General features: G+C 43.9%; 1 protein-coding gene across 3 annotated transcripts in view; it reads right to left on the minus strand.

Annotated features, from left to right (window-relative positions):
• OSBPL6 (oxysterol binding protein like 6) overlaps positions 1 to 15,922 on the minus strand; it is a 257,243-nt gene extending 241,321 nt beyond the window's left edge. For all 3 annotated transcript variants that reach the window (XM_066575780.1, XM_066575778.1, XM_066575776.1), the window contains exon 1: positions 15,685 to 15,922. The gene's annotated coding sequence lies outside the window, so the exon portion shown is untranslated. The remainder of the gene's footprint in view (positions 1 to 15,684) is intronic.
• Positions 15,923 to 18,094: the final 2,172 nt, after the last annotated feature.

Genomic DNA, 18,094 nt, shown 5'->3' on the forward strand with positions numbered 1-18,094 from the left:
GCAGGTTCAAAAAGATTCTACACAAACACCAGCTGATTGATGCTTGGAGGATCTTACACCCGACCACTAAGGATTATACCTTCTTCTCCCCACCACATAACGTGTACACCAGAATCGATTACTTTCTGGTACACCACTCCTCCTTGGCCCAGCTCATATCAGCTGAAATAGATAGCATCACATTCTCGGACCATGCCCTAGTCACCCTCACATTATCACTCCCCACTATACACAAAAGAGAATGGAATTGGAGACTAAACGAATCCCTACTTAGAGACCCGACAGCAGCAGAGAAACTAAGCCTTACTCTACAAAACTACTTCGAACAAAACAACACCCCAGAAATAAACCCCATGACGGTATGGGAAGCACATAAGTGCGTTATACGGGGGTCTCTCATTAGCTTGGGGGCCCACATCAAAAAACAAAAAGGAGCGCAGCTGCAAGAGCTATTAAAACGCATACAAAATCTAGAACTGGCCCACAAATCATCACTAGATAGGACGCAAGGAGAGGAGCTAGCACAATTGAGGGACAAAATACGTAAAACAGGTCTAGACCAGGCGAAGACTAATTTGTTAAAGTGCAGAAGGAACTTCTTTGAATTCGGCAACAAGCCTACCCGGACACTGGTGCGGGCATTACGCAACGCCAGGGAGAGAACATATGTCCCACAAGTCACAAACTCTAAAGGGAAGACTCTGCACATACCTAAACAGATCTCGGAGGCATTTAGGGAATATTATCAGAAACTATACAACCTCTCCCCCCCCCAATCAGAGCAGGACAGAGAATCACGCAAAAATCGGATCAAGGAGTACATCCAACAAGCAAAACTAGGTAAATTTACGCAAGGAGCAATAGAAGTAATGGACGCCCCAATAACACAGAACAAATTATCCAAAGTTCTGTCAGAAGCCCCCTCGGGGATAACACCAGGCCCAGATGGCCTAACCTTACCATACTACAAAAAATTCATAGAAATCCTAACACCCCAGTTCTTAAGGGCATACAACTCACTGACAATGGGGCACGAAATGCCCAGAGACTCACTGAGAGCCCACATAACTGTGATCCCAAAGGAGGGAAAAGACCCTGCGCAGTGCCAGAGTTATAGGCCCATCTCTCTGTTGAATGCAGATTTAAAAAGATACTAGCAAACCGAATATCCCCTTACCTACAGCAACTGATACACAAAGACCAAGTGGGCTTCGTCCCACAGAGAGAAGCTCGGGATAATACGATAAAAGCCATAAACCTGATCCATCTCGCGGAAAAATTAGCCACCCCCATGTGTATACTGTCAACGGATGCAGAAAAAGCATTCGACAGGGTGGACTGGGACTTTCTATTCGCCACCCTGTCACAACTCGGGACGGGACCCCACATGACACAGTGGCTAGCGAGTCTGTACTCCAACCCAACTGCAGAAATTAGAGTAAATGGTCTGCTCTCGTCCTCCTTTCCCATCACAAACGGGACAAGACAGGGCTGCCCGTTATCGCCACTGATTTTCGTCATATGCCTCGAACCTCTCCTAAACCATATCCGGTCCAATCAAGACATAGGGGGGCTAGCCCTTAAAGACACAGAGTATAAAATTGCGGCCTACGCGGACGACCTCCTATTTTTCATTACTAAACCGCGAATATCATTACCCAATCTAGTAGCAGAAATCGATAGATACACTAAATTATCAAACTTTAAGATCAATTACCAGAAATCCGCGGCAATGAACATCTCACTCCCACGGACCCTCGCGGAAGAGCTCAAAGACGCATTTTCATTCCCCTGGAGGAGAGACAAAATCCTATACCTAGGGATCTACTTGACGCCCAAGGTGACAGAGTTATTTCCCGCAAATTACCCAAACCTAATAAACAAGATCCGCATAGACCTAAATTCTTGGACAAAGGGGCTCTTCTCATGGTTCGGGAGGGGGGCCATATTTAAGATGAACATCTTACCGAGAGTGCTTTATCTACTTCAGGCACTACCGATACACGTACCCAGGCAATTCTTCCGGCAACTACTCTCCCTCATGTCTAATTTCATCTGGGCATCTAAACCTACCCGGGTATCTCGTAACATCTTGACTAGATCAAAAAAGGAGGGAGGGATGGGCCTACCGAACTTCCCCCGGTACTACCAGGCAGTGCATCTTGCACGCATAATAGACTGGCACAGACACAGGGGAGCCAAACAGTGGATAGACCTAGAACAGATGGCGACATCGGTACCCCTAGTAGTACTCCCATGGAGGAATAACCCAACCACAACAGAACTGACAAACCACCCAACCATCGGCCCCACACTAACAAGTCTCGCAAGGATCACGGAGGATGCGGGAGTGTCCCCTAGACCCTCCCCCATGTACCCGATACTGGGCAACCCGGATTTCCCACCGGGTAATGAGGGCAAAATATACCAAGAGAGGCTTGCGAGAGGGAACTTTAGGGCAAGCCATTTCCTAAGAGAGGGCCAGTGGTGTACGGTTGAGGACCCGGGAAGTGAGAGGGACTTAGCTGGGCTAACATTCTGGCAAAGTGTGCAGCTAAGACATTTTCTTCGATCCCTCCCCCACGCCAACTTGTACACGCGCCCTAAGACACAATTCGAAACAGCATGTAGCGAAGAAGGTCCCTCTAGGCACACACTGTCAAGGATGTATAATATGTTAAACACACAAGAAGAAAACCCACCCCCGAGATACATGCTGCAGTGGGAGGAGGACCTAAATACAACATTCAGTCCAGAGGAAAGGGAGAGAATATACACATTGACGCACACAACTTCCCTATCAAGTCAGATACAAGAATCAGGATACAAGATCCTGTCCCGCTGGTACAGGGTGCCCTCCCACCTACATAAGATGTTCCCCTCGGTCTCCCCTTTACGCTGGAGATGCGGATCAGAACAGGGGACGCTACTGCATATATTCTGGGACTGCCCGTTGTTGACGAGTTACTGGGCGGAGGTGTGGAGAATCACATCCAAATTCACCACATACACCTTAAGCAAAACACCGGCCCTCTTCCTCCTGCACCACTGCGAGGTACCCATTTCTACATACAAGAACTCGATGCTTCGTCACCTGATTAACGCAGCGAGATCCTGTGTCCCCAGAATGTGGAGACAGACAGAACCCCCCACTGTAAGGATGTGGTTAAACGCAGTAAACCGGACGATGGAGATGGAGGACCTTACGGCCACACTGAGAGGTACGCAAAACACATTTAGGAAGACCTGGTACCATTGGTTAGAATTTCAGAACACGACAGAGTTCGCTCAACTTTGAGATTACTCATAGACGTTTGTGAACCCCACCTGCTCCTCCCGAACCTTTCCGCCCCACCTCCTTCCCCAATAAATGTGAGTTCTCATTAAGGTGTTACCCTTAGTAGTTATACAGCAGAGTTTATTGGAAAACCAAAAGTTCAGACAGACTCGGTCTAGGAAAACAAGACTCAATATCTAACAGAAATACAATTCGGACCAGCTAGAGCAGGGGTGTCAAACTCATTTTCACCGGGGGCCACATCAGGTTTTTGGTGAACTTCAAAGGGCCGATTGTAAGACAGTACAGTAAGGGCTCGTTCACACCAGCGTATTTGCGTACATAATATGCAGAGAACAGAAGCCATTGATGTCAATGATTTCATTCACATGATGTATATTCTCACACAGCATGACCTATATTGTTTCAAACTACGCACCCCGATAGGCCATTGAAGTGAATGGGCCGCGCAAATACGGGGTGAATGCGCAGGAAGCCTATGTATTCAATGCATATTTGCGCACCATCTCAGGGGCCCATCTGCTTTTTTTTCTGTGTGCCCAAATACGCAGGCATAAGCGATTTTCGATTGCGCAAATACGTAGCGTATTTGTGCGACCGAAATGCAATTACGCCCGTGTGAACGAGCCCTAATAGTGACCCCCATAGTGGTCGCAGTAGTAATAGTGACTCTGATAGTGGCCTCAGTAAAAATAGTGACCCCTATAGTGGTCGCAGTAATAATAGTGACTCTCATAGTTGCTCTAGTAAAAATATTGACCCCCACAGTAGACCAGTTAGTAATAGCGATCCCCACAGTGGCCCCAGTAGTAATAGCGACCCCTACAGTAATATTACCCCCTCCCAGCAGCAATATTACCCACTCCCAGCAACAATATTAACCCCCCCACACAGCAACATTAACCCCCACCAGCAATATTAACCCCTCCCAGCAACAGTATTAACCCCCACCCACCCAGCAGCAATATTAACACCCCCCCCCCCTCCTCCCCTTCCCAACCCGGCAGCAATATTAACCCCCTGCCAGCAACAATATTAACCCCCTCCCAGCAGCAATATTAACCCCCACCAGCAATATTACCACCCCACCCGACCCCCGCAGCAATATTAACCCCCTGCCAGCAACAATTTAACACCCCCCCCCCCCCCCCAACACACCAGCAATATTAACTCCCTCAGCCCCGGCAGCAATCAGCATTATTAACCTTCTCCCAGCAACAACAATATTAACCCTCACCCCCCAGCAGCAATATTAACTTCCCCCTTCCCCAGCCATATGCTTACCTCCTCCTTGCTGTCAGCACCGTTCCTCCTCGGATCGCGCTGAGCCCGGGTGGCATATGAACTTTTCCCACAAGACTTCTGCACTATTGAGCAATTCCAGCAACCTGATTGGTTGTTTGGTTCTCTGGGTTGGCTGATTCCCCAATCAGATTGCTGGAATTGCTGACAAGTGCAGAAGTCTTGTGGAAAAAGTTCATATGCGTCCGGGTGTGCACTGACATCAGTGAGCAGCACGGCACGCTTCCTCCCTGAGTCCTCTCCTGCGGAACTGAAGAGCAGGGGACTCAGGGGAGAAGGGATCAGCGCTGTCAGTGTGATTACCAGCGGGGAGCTGCGGCACCCCAGCTGGTAATCACTACAGTGGTGAGCGGCCGTCGGCACGCCGTGGGCCACATAACACAAGGCAGCGGGCCGGATTCGGCCCGCGGGCCTTGTGTTTGACACATGTGAGCTAGAGTAATCACAAGCTGTTACTGTAATACCTGTCAAAGTTACCTAAATATTTTAGTATCCAGATGGGACCACTTAACGGTTAATCGATTGTATGTAAACCATAATGAAAATGTTAAATAAAGAATTAAAAAAAAAAAAAAAAAAATTGCAGCATGCTCCATTTTACTGCGGTCTCCGTTAAGTCAATGTCCAACCTGCAGCCCATCCCCAATTGACATTGCGGATGGGCCACCGATTCCGTGGGAAGAGAAGGAGATTTTTAAAAAATTTGTACTGTGCACATCCGCACACATCTGCAGTACAGAAGAAAGAAGACACGGACAGGTACACAGGGTCACCGGCAGATTCCATGCGGGATTCCCCATGCGGAATCCGGGCAGGCTGTGGACATCAGGGTCTTAGGATACTTATCATCCTGCTGTTATTTTCAAACACCTGCGCTTTGGCGTAGAATTTGAACGGACGGCAAGGGAGAGAAAATTTCCCTTGTTCAGGCACAACTACGCTCCATACTGCTGAGTAGTTGTGCCTAAGGCAGTGTGTGACTTAAGTCCTTATGTTGTTTTTATTTAACCACTTCGCTCCCAAGCCAGTTTTGGCCAGGTGACGAAGCCCAATTTTTCAAAATGGGCATGTTTCACTTTATGTGGTACTAACTTTTTAATGCTGTTATTTAAGTGATTCTGAGAATGTTTTTTCGTGACACATTTTACTTGGTAAATTCTGGTTGGTATATTTTGTGTTTATTTAGAAAATCCAAAATTTAGAGAACATTTGGAAAAGTTAGCATTTTTCAAAATTTGACATTTTCTGCTTGTAATACAGATAGTCATACCACACAAAATAGTTAATAAATAACATGTACCGTATGTCCACGTTATGTCGGCATCATGTTTTAACTTCCTTTTTATGAGATGAGCTGCCTGACTTCCGGGGCACAGCAGCGCTCTGTCACTGGCTGTCACTGCCATCACATGCCTGGAGACTTGCCGATGGGTCTCCTGGTAAAGCTCTATGATCGGAGCTGTCATTAGACTCTCCTGCACAACAGGGGCGCTCTAGGAGGATTCTCTGCAAGGATCTTTTCACAAGTTCCTGCAGAGGTAGATAAAGACTGCCTGGACGTTTATAGTCTATGGGTGGTCCTGAAGTGGTTAATACATCTGGTGAAGTGATGTTTTGATATCTGAATGATCAGTCTTGCGAGCCGGGTATTTTTTACTTACATGTACATTGGGGTGGACAACATGTCAAATCAAGGATGCATTATTCACATGCAACCACAAGATATGTATAGTTGAAGAACAATAAAATGATGCATTGTGAAACTATAAACTTGGGGACTTTTTTATATTCTCCATATTTCCTAGAAAACTTTGGGATTTTCTAAATATAACTCAATAAACAAGCACCTATTTTGCAAAATTCTGTATAACCCAGGGAGGAAGTGGTGTATAGTAAATAAAGTCATTTAGAGACATGGTTGGAGTTCTTGGAAGAAGTCTGTCACCTCCAGAGGTGATATGCTTATGTTTACACTGTGCCGAAAAGGTGTTTATTCACATTAGGGTCTTCCTCAGCTGAGCGTACAAGCTGGTATTCCTATATATCAGACATATAAATGTTCATTGTCAGCTGACTGTACGGTTACATCTTGGACTGTAAAGCACCGAAATGGACAAAATCTACAAGGAGATTGATTTGCACCAGTTCTGGTGTACCACCAGTAGGAAATATGCCCCAGTTTAGACAAATTTACAACCTCCGATATGCAGAGGACACCACCCTGCTTGAGGAAAATGAAAGGGATCTGGAATACCTTATCCAATGAGTTCAAAAGGAAAGCGAACGCATGGGACTGTACCTCAACAGCAAGAAAACGGAAGTCATGACCGCGGTAGGCAACAGTATAGTGAGCACAAAAATTATCATCGAAGAAGTCGAGACAGTCCAAGATTTAATCTTCCTTGGATACAAAAATCGATTGCAACAGGCAATCTGGACCTGAGATCAAAAGACGGATTACACTTGGTAGGAATGCAATGCAAGGAATGGAAAAGATCTGAAAAAGCAAGGATATTAGCATTGTAACAAAAAGCAGACTAGTCAATACAATCGTCTTTCCCATAACGACGGATGGTTGCGAAAGTTGGACGTTCAGAAAAACATGCAGAAGGAAAATTGATGCGTTTGAACTATGGTGCTGGAGGAGTATGCTTCGGATACCTTGGACTGCCATGACAATGAACGAGATAGTGTTAGATCGCCAAACCAAAAATGTCACTAGAGGCCAAAATCATCAAACATTGGCTCTCTTTTTTTGGACATGTGATGCACGCTAAATCACTGGAAACAGTACTGATGCTTGGCAAGGTCAGTGGAAAGAGAAGATCAGGATGACAAAGAACAAGATGGCTAGATACAATCAAGGCCACCACCAACATATCAATCGCTGAACTGAAAGAAGAGGTAAAAAGACAGGAATGCGTCATGGAGTGATCGGCTGTGACTGAATGGATAATCATTATCATCACTACTGAATGGCATCAAGAAGAACAGATGTGAAGTCTCATTGGCACTTATAAAGCACCTTGAAAGTGTACGGGGTTGAAGTGGAGTGAGAGTTTAAGGTCGATAAGCAAATTTTTACTCCATATTTGGTCCAAGTTTTGCGGACTGTAATACAGGGTTAACGAAGATCTATTCCCCGATTTATATGGGCGTGTTTTTCCCCTTTTAAAGACACAGCATGCCCTACTTTTGTCTGTTTCTCCTTCCACATTTGTACTCATTGGCAGTATTTTCTATTGGGAACATACAGATCAGTATTTGCCCATTAGAAAATACAACTAATGACAGCAAATACTGATGAAAGAATGATGAAATACGGTTGCAACGTCATCACTACATGATGGTATAGCGTACGGACCCCTGGGAGTCCCCAAAAACATAGATATTAATTTTCTGTTGTGGTCCCTGTAACACAGAGAGAGTAAAACTTGTTTGAAAAATTGAAGAGTGATATATGAGAAGTAGAAATCCATGTTCCTCCCCCATTAGAGTCCAGTGGGACCGCTGCATGACTAAAGTAAGGAAAGCCTACTTGAAGTGGCCTCCTTTTGCTACGATAGATGCAGATCATCCAAAAGGTCATCCACCATCGTCTGCTGAAGATTCGGGTACTGATCCACGTTGAGACTCTCTGGAATGAACACAGATCCAACAATGGCTCCATGCATGTATCGTAAGAGAAGGAGGCCACTTCAAGTACACTTTCCTTACTTAAGAAGTCATTGCAATGACAATGGTTGTCCAATGAATTGTGTATTTTGACGGACCGCTGTAGCTAACAGAAGTGAACACCACACCACTTCCTACAGTCTTCACAATCAGCATAGAGGAACACTGAGTTATGAAGTTAGGATACATCTGAGGTCTATACGATTGGGGATAGTTAATGAAAAGTCTAGAAACCATAACTGCAAGTTTTATTAATCCTGGGAATTGCAGGACCCAAATATAGTGCTACATGTCAAAGGCTCATTTAGCATTGTGGTTTTCATTGCACCTACTCATCGAGGGAAGTGTCAAAACATGCTTGGAGTGCTGCTATGCATTATTCATGAAAAGGTGACAGATTCAGCAATGGTTATACTGGCAGTAGACTAAAGTTTCAGACATTCACATAAAACAAATCCCATCATATTTTCTCTCCATGCAGGTAAATATTGTCCAGATAGAACATGTTACCTTTGGCTACATAATTAGTACAACTAGATGACTTAAAGAAGCTTTTCTAGGTACTTATATAAAGTTCTCATACATAAGCTAGTATAATGAGTGTATTATTATAACTTCTGAGGTATACAGCATTGGAATACAGCCTCCATAGAAGCCTACTGCACCTCTGTATGTCTATAATTTCATACATGGCATGTTCCATTATATACAGTATAATGGAGGTATGTTCCTCCTCTAAATATTGCTTTAAGGAAACCCTAGCTCTGTAGGACAGTGCTGAAAGAAATGTGAGGGCCCAAATTGATGTATACTGTGGCCATAGAGGTATAATGGAGAAGATGCATTAAAAATTGTGGCAAAATTATAGCGTACACCAAAATTTGATGAAACGGAGCATGCTCCTCGGACACTAGCTGATTAGTTGATGCTCTGTTATGAAAAAGACAATTTTTGCTACATAGTGAGCTGAGCTGACGAAGGACTAAGGCCCCCTGCCCATGGCTGAGGCGGAATATCGCTAGCGATATTCTGCCGTGAGCGAAAAAGGGCAAGAGCAGACAGTTCTCCGAGATGAGCCTATCTAATAGACAGGCTCACCACGGAGAATCGCGGCAATCACGGCATGCCACAATTTTAATCCCGCGAGCGGAGAATTGCTATGGAAAGCTTTACAGAGCATGATCCGCAGGCAATAAATCGCCCGTTGGCAGGCGGCCTAAAGGCACAGGAAGTTGGAGTCTGTGCTGCCTGAAGCCCGAGAAAAGCAATAATACCATTGCCATGAGTGGGTGGAGAATGGCACCAGAGAGAGTGAGTTGGGATAAGTACTCCTGGAGCCGTATAAAGTAATGGACTAGCTCAGAGCAGTATATGCTGGGACATCCTGTGCATAGAACTGTAAGTGAGGATGGCCTCTAACAATGACTATGTATACACACAAAAAGAGAGTTAGCGAATAGTCAACAGGCCTGCTGCAGCATCCACAAGCTGCATTAGGGAAAATAAATTATAAGAGACACCGTTCAGTAGCTCAAGTTTCTTATTTCCAGACTGAGACATATTAGAGAGGGAAAAAAAGGAAAAAACGCTCTACAAGTATCAGAGGCGTAGCCAAAAAAGAGAAACTGTGTGTTAAAATTCGTAATCTGTATTTCTGTTAGGGCTTATTCAGACAGGCGTATATCGGCCGGGTTTTCATTCGCGGCCGACATATACTGTCCCTCTCTGCAAGGGGAGGAGGCAGGCCTGGCCGGGAGCTAGTGCACTGAGCTCCAACCCCCTCTCCACTGCTTGCAATGGGAGGGGCGAGACGAGGCAGAGTCAAGTCCCCCCCCAATTGCAAACAGAGGTGAGGGGGCGGGAGCTCAGTGCACTAGCTCCCGGCCAGGCCCGCCTCCTCCCCTTGCAGAGAGGGACAGCGTATGTCGGCCAGGCGTGAAAACCCGGCCAATGTCTGCCTGTCTGAATAAGCCCCTAGATTGTAACGATGTATAATTGCTGTTCCTCAAAAAGGCATTACCGTTAACCGCAGGTAGTGTCAAGAGAGTTGCAAGAAGAAAATCTAATTGTTTACTCATTAATATCCTATTGTTTACTTTCATTTACGTGTTCTCAAATTAATATTTTACCTTTTGGGTACGCCATTTGCTGCCATCGTATCCTGAGCCTTGCATCACCATACCCTGACCCATGACAAGAAACATGATGCCTAATGTTTATGTAACTGCTGGATGGGGCAGATACAGAGAGCCTCTGTGCAAGAACACTATATTGGCCCCATACTCTCCAACAGCCTATAGTGGAGTCACAGAGCACTTCCTTAGGCCAAGTTTACATTTTATAGCATTAATGCAGTTTTTTTTTCTACACATTTTTGAAGCCAAAAGCCGAAGTGGAGCCTACAGGAACGAAATGTATAATTAAAGGATAATATGTATCCTTTTTGGATTAATTTCTAGCTATGGCTGCAAAAAAAAAAAAAAAAAGGATCACAATGCATAGTGTGGACTGGGCCTTATGGCACTCTAGCAGGTTATTCTCTAGCGGATTACAATCCAGCAGTAATTGTGAGCCATGGGAACCATTAGCACTGTGTTAGCTCTTCAAGGCCTGGTTTGCAAAGTGCAGTTTTCATACTTTTTTTTTAGTGCTTATACTTTAACTCCCTTTAGGCTCCACTCCTGACTCGGCTACAAGATACGCTTCAACAACTATATGAAAAACTTTATCATACTGCTCCGTGCAAATGTAGCCTAAGGAAGCAGATGGCCGCATAGCTACAGTCTTCCCGCGCGGCTGCTTATGTGGTATGTCCACCCATGTAGAGGATCATATCAGATACTAAAGGGTTTTTCTCACAAGGAAAACATCTTAAGGACCTTTCACAAGGGCCAGAATTTGGTTGCAGGATGTAACGCAGCTGAAGCTGCCATTACGGAAATCCACATGGTTACATGCGGAATTGTTGGCAGAATTAAGCAGTTTTCAATTTCATATGAAAATCCGCAAGCACCCATGCAGATTTTGGCACAAGAAATTTGTGTGTGTTGCAGGGCGTCCTGTGGCCAAATTCTACCCATGTGAAATGTTCCTTAAGAAGCCTGGTGCGGCTTAAAGGGAACCTGTCATGTCCCCACAGCACCATAAACTAAGCTATGATGGTGTTAGGGGAGGTGACAGAGCCGCGCTGCACATGAGAATCAGACTCTCTTCAGGTTCTCATGCACAAACTCTCTTATAGACTTCTATAGGAGAGAGCACACATGGAACTCGGAATGCCGGAGGTGTGATGACGTAATTTATTATGTCACCACGCCAGTGGGGTCTTCTTGCAGCGCAGCGCTATAAATTCTCGCACTGCTGATTCAAAATTTCAAGAGGGATAAAATGTAGAGAGTCGGTGATGAGAATATTCAAAGGTGGATTATGGAGGATAGTGGTGGAGTTCAGAGATGAAAGTGACCGTGAGAAGGTGTTGCGGTTTTCAGTGATTCTGATAGTAGTAATGAAGAAGAAAGTGCCGATAAACTGCTACTTGTTACAGACAGCTGGAAAGAATATCATGATGGTGATCTCATACAGTTTCCGTACTCAGTGACACAACACGGATGATTCACCCTTTCACAAAGTGTACGCCCAAAAAGGAGATAGAATATTTCCAGCTGTTTTTGGACTATGAACTTTTTGGCAGAATTGTGGTTGTGATAAATCTGTATACAGCATAAAAATTCCAAAAGGTGACACCAGTACCAAAATATTCTATGTGGCAATATTCAATGGCATGCGGAAGGATGTTTCGCCAGAAGAAATGAAGGACTTCTTTGGGGTCATACTCTGAATTGGAAGCCGCAATTAGTGGACTACTTGTACCGAAGAATGGCTTGACCAAACCCCATTCTTCAAGGATGTTTTCTCCCGCCTCTGTTTTCTACAAATATTTTGGAGGTAGCATTTAGTTCCTCCTGACGCTACGAAAGGGAGTGCGTGTAACCCATGGCACAAGCTGAAGAACGTCAATAATTACATCGACAAGAAATGTAAAGAACTGTGTGTTCCTGGAAAAAATATGGCTATAGATGAGAGCACAGCAGGCTTCAAAGAAGCCTACAAAGGGGGCCTATGAATTTTTTGCCTGTGCGATTCAGAAAACGGCTACGGACTTTCGCACATTCCCTATTATAGCAAGACCTCCACAGAGAGACTTAGTCAGCCTGATTTGCCATTTAGGTCTTGGATTGTGGTTCATTTGGAGCAAGGCCAAACAAGTGGTAGAGGCCATCACATCTCCATGGACTGGTTCTTCATAAGCTCTCAACTTGTTTGTGAATTGCATGACATGAAAATGAATATTACTGGAACAGTTATGGTTTCTAGAAAGGATTTTCCTAGTGAAATGGAAAAGAAAAAAATTCAGGAATATCAAGTTTGTGCCTATAAATACAACAAAAAATGATGTGCCTCTCATCCCAAGACAAGAGGACAGTGACAATGCTGAATACATTCTGTGGCCCTCAAACACAGTTGGTTATCAGAAGAAACAGCCAGTTCAAATACAAAAACCCACCATTATTTTGGACTACACAGTTTATGGGAGGTTTGGACAGAGCTGATCAGTACTGTGGAGGCTACGGTTTTACCAGTAGATCCTCCAAATTCTTCTGGCTGATGGAAGTTGCAATTTTGAACAGCTACATCCTTTACTCCATAGATAAGAAGAGGGGCCAAAAATGCTCACACACTTTTTGTACAGAAAAAACCTCATCACTCAACTTGTGGGCAATGTGAGGAACACAAATACGAGAAAAACGGGAAGACCATCAAGTTCGGATATTGAGGAAAGTCTAAATGGGAAGATGCATTTTCTAGTGTAGAATGAAAAAAAAAAAACCACAAAGAATTGCATGGTTTGCAGTAGAAGAAAGGTTTGAAGGAGAGGAACCAGTTTCTACTGTGAGACTTGCAGTTGGAAGCCTGGACGTCATCCTGGAGAGTGCTTCAAAAAGTACCACACTCTCAAAAATTGTAAACCACAATAAAATGGAAACATCATTTAAATTAATTTTTATGGTTTTTTGTTGAGTTATTCCAAGTAATCCACAATGATCTTTCCCATCCCAAATATATAAGAGCTGTGGAGGATGTGGGTGGGAAGAAGATTGGATTAGAAAGGGTTAAAAAAAAAAAAATCACTGCTAAAGGTTTCAACACTGAAATGACCAAAACCTCTCTTACCACTTGGACATGCTCTACACACTGGAGTCTAAAGCTGCAGTGCCATAAGCTATGCCATCGTGATAGAGCAGGCCTTATGCATGAACCTTTTAACAGGATAAGGCTGGCTATGACATTGTTTTCACCTTAGGCCTCCAGCACGCTAGCGGTTTTTTCCTGCATGTGGAATCCAAATAAAAAATGTACTCCATATAGACAGCATAAAGACCCATATTATTCTATGTGGCAACACACCACAGTTTTTCATGCAGACACAAGAACTAATCGCATTCCATATTCTGATCTGATTTACAGGCGAGACTCGCCCATATAAGTCAATGGGAATAGAGAACATACAAACAAAAAAGAAAAAACGGACCATCCGTATGCTGTCCGTTGTCCTTGAGAGTTGTAGACAAAAAATTGCTCCCGGATGGCACGTGGATAACATGGATAGAAAAATCTCCATTTGTTTGAGGAAGTAACACACGCAATTCTTTTTTTAAGAAAATTTGGCAACTTCTTAGCCCTATGAGCTAAGCTTATGGGTTGAAAGTAGGTGACTCGCTGAGTCCGGTGTGAGTGCTGGAAGCAGCTGCTCAATGCATTGAGCGGTACAGCTAAGTAGCGATAAAACTCTCCAGGACTGGTGCTTGCAAGAGTTCTATTCACTGAGCTCGTGCGAGTGTTCTATCGCTGCGATGGTGATGTGGAGGACGCCTGCACCTCGCTGCAGCAGAGAGGTGCGGTATCTTGGGAGGTACACAGGCCAGCAAAGACAGTCTGGCATGTCTAACGAAAAGCTAGCCGGTAATTTCCTCGTGACACGTGAAAAATAAAAACTTCCTTTGCACAGGTATGCTTTGACTAGGATGTCTAAGAAAGTAACTGCATTGTCATAACAGTGTATATGGTTTCAAGGAGTTGACCAGTTGTAAACTATTGATGGCCTATCCTCAGCATAAGTCATCAATAGTTGCATGGGACTCCCTGCTAATCAGCAGTTTAGAAGGCCGATGTGCTTGTGCACTGAGCTGATTTCTGCAGGAAGCAGACAGCTCTGCTCTTACTGTAATGGCCAGGCTTGGTATTGCAGGCAAAGTTCCCATTGATTTAAATAAAAACTTGGCCTGCAAAACCAAGGCTGGCCGCTACAATAAGAACGGAGCTGTCCGCTTCCTGCAGAATTCAGTTCAACATACCAATGCACTGGGCCAGTGAACAGCTGATCGGCATAGAGACAAGACAACAGAATCCTACCAATCTACTACTGATGACTTATCCTGAGGGTAGGCCGTCAATAGTTTATTACTGATCAACCCCTTTAGGAGCAGAAAAAAACTGATGAAGAGATTATTTTAAGAGAAAGACGGTAAAAATCAGCAAAAATATAATGTGTTAATTTACTGCAACTGATGTGCTGCATAACACTAGTTCATTGGTAGTAAAAAAAAAAGCAAAAAAAAAAACCTAAACTCTTTCTACATACTTTGAGAACAAGTGCAGTATAACTCTATAACTCTAGGTAGGTACAGTAGGTAGGTTCAGATTTGTATATATGCTGCACCATATACTCTTTTACTTACATCACTCTTTCTACATTCATGTATACACAACTTTACTTTGGTTACAACATTACTTTCTCTGCTGTCATAATATAAACATACAATGTAACAGATCCGGCTTCCACTGCTATATATGGAGCTGTACCTTCTATTTGGAAGAAATAGCATGACGTCATCTTCTGCACACACTGCTCATTTCATGGCTTTGGGAAACACCAATGACATCATCTGTGTGGGATCACACAACTTCTGCAACCAGCAAAATGCACATTCCCTTAGGTTTCATTACTTATGAGCTGTCATGCAGCAAAGTGAAATGAATGTCTGACTGCAGTGCCTAAAATTCTGATGGAAGTGTAAAGTTTACCCCCACTGTTAACCTAATGCTCAATACAGAACTTTTCAGATAACTACCTGGGGGTCTGGTTGTAATGCAAACCCCCATTTCTTCTACGGGGAGGGAGATTGCAGTAGGGACACACTTTGCAAGGATCATCAATTACATTGATCCTGTAGTCCTAGAAGCAATGTATTCTAAATCAGTAATTGCAACATGTAGCACTCATGCATTGTATTCCTGAGCCCTGGACAGGACACAATAAGGGGCCATCAGATCAGATGACATAGACTTACCATAGATAGTGATGCAGCAGAGGAAAATGCTCAGAGCAGCCAGACAGCTCCAGATCTGTCACCTGCAGCAAAGCCTCACATTGTACTGTCAAGGGCGCTGGGGATGATCACTGCTCTGCACTGGATCTCATGCACTGCATCAGCCTGCTGCTGGAATACACTGATCCTTTGGCTGAGGTCCAGTCTGTGCTTCTGCACAATCTTCTCTGCTATTTTGTGCACCTCTCTCTGCAGTTCCTAGCCGGGTAACCGATGGCCCCTCCCTGCAGTGAGAGGCATGTGCAATCCTATAGGGACAGCAGAGCTGGGAGGAAGAGCTGGAGAGTGGAGCACATGGATCTGACTGGTTTAGTCTCATCATCAGTGCAGCCAGGACCACAGCAGGCACAGTCCTGCTCACAGCACCGGCCACTGCATGCCCTGCATGTGCGCATAGAGAGTGTACAGTGTAGTACTTCATCACATGCATGCACTAGATCTGTGCTGCACTCTATAGTGTATGCAATGCATAAGCTGCACAACTAGAAAACTAATATGAGATCTATCATATTGTTTAAAGGGAGCATTTGGGGACATTGTAATATTTGTTACGCAGTATTTTTATAAGGGCGCTGGTGGAATCCCTCCACTGCTTTACCATCACTATGTACAGTACTGTGCAAAGTTTTAGGCAAGTGTGAAATAATGCTGCAAAGTAAGAATGCTTTCAAAAATAGAACCGTTAGTAGTTTATTTTTGGTAATTAACAAAATGCAAAGTTAATAAACAAAAGGGGAAAGCTAAATCATGCCAGTATTTGGGGTGACCACCCCTTGTCTTCAAAATAGCATCGATTCTTCTGGGTATACCTGCACACAGTTTTTGAAGAAATCCGGCATGGGTGATGTTCAAAAAATCTTGGAGAACTCGCCACAGATCTTCTTGCTCAAATTCTTCTGTCTCTTCGTGTTATACCAGACAGACTGGCTGATGTTGAAATCTGTGGGGGCCATATCTTCACTTCCAGGACTCCTTGTTTTTCTTTACACTGAAAATAGTTGTTAATGACATTGGCTGTATGTTTAGGGTTGTTGACCTGCTGCATAATAAATTTGGAACCAGTCAGACGCCTGACTGTTGGCATTGTATGATGCATAAGTATCTGCCTGTGTTTCTCAGCATTGAGGACACCACTACCCCTGGCCAAATCCACAACTCCATTAGCTAAAAGGCAGCCCCAAACTTGCAAGGAACCTCCACCATGCTTCACTGTTGCCTGCAGACACTTATTATTGTATGGCTCTCCACCATGCTTCACTGTTGCCTGCGGACACTCATTATTGTACCGCTCTCCAGCCCTTCTGTTTCAGCCAAATATTTCAAATTTTGACTCAGTCTAGAACATCTGCTAGCATTTGTTTGCACCCCAGCTCCTATATTTTGGTGGATAGATGAGTTACTTGGCCTTGTTTCTACATTGAAGTTATGGCTTTTTGGCAGCCATTCTTCCAGGCCAGACTTCCCTGAACAGTAGATAGGTGTATCTGGGTCCCATTGGTTTCTGCTAATGCCGAGTAGATGGCACTGCTGGAGATCTTCTGATGTGTTGTTCATCTGCTGCACTGTTTCCTTAGTGGACCACTGCATCTACGGTCCTCAACGTTGTCCATTTGTTTGCACTTCTTCAAAACAGTTTGAACAGCACATCTTGAAACATGAGTCTGCTTTAAAATCTTTGCCTGTGAGAGACCTTGCTGATGCAGTGTCTTGTTGCTGTACTCAGTCTTGCCATAATGTATGACCTGTATCATGAAACTGTCTTCCACAACCTCACTTTTGTATCAGTTTGGCTTTTCCTCACTCAGTTTTAAGCTTCCTACACTGTGGTTTCTGTTTAATGGCTGTACTTCAACCTACATAGGAAAATGATGATTATTATCACCTGTTTGGTATAATTAATCATACACCTGACTATAATCCAGCAAAATCCCTGATTTTGTGCAAGTATACCTAGAAAAATTGATGCTGTTTTGAAGGCAAAGATTGGTCACACCAAATATTAATTTGGTTCGATTTCTCTTTTCTCTACTCACTTTGCATTTTTTAATTCAAAGAATAAAACTATGAACACTTCTATTTTTGAAGGCATTCTTACTTTGTAGCATTTTTTTCACACCTGCCTAAACCTTTTGCACAGTACTTTATATTCTTCCTTTACTGTGATATCACAATGTGTATCTTTTCAGAGCTGTGACATCACTGTGTGCATTTTCCTGTCTCTGTTTCCACTGTTACATAATGGTTTATTAATTAAATGCTGTGACATCACTATTCACAATTTTCCTGTATGGTGACATCAGAATATTTTTTCACTGTGCTGTGATGTCACTATGTGTATTATACCATTATGATGACATAAGAATGATCATTA

The sequence above is a fragment of the Eleutherodactylus coqui genome, chromosome 8, assembly GCF_035609145.1.
Source record: "Eleutherodactylus coqui strain aEleCoq1 chromosome 8, aEleCoq1.hap1, whole genome shotgun sequence".
In the NCBI taxonomy this organism is placed as follows: Eukaryota; Metazoa; Chordata; class Amphibia; order Anura; family Eleutherodactylidae; genus Eleutherodactylus; species Eleutherodactylus coqui.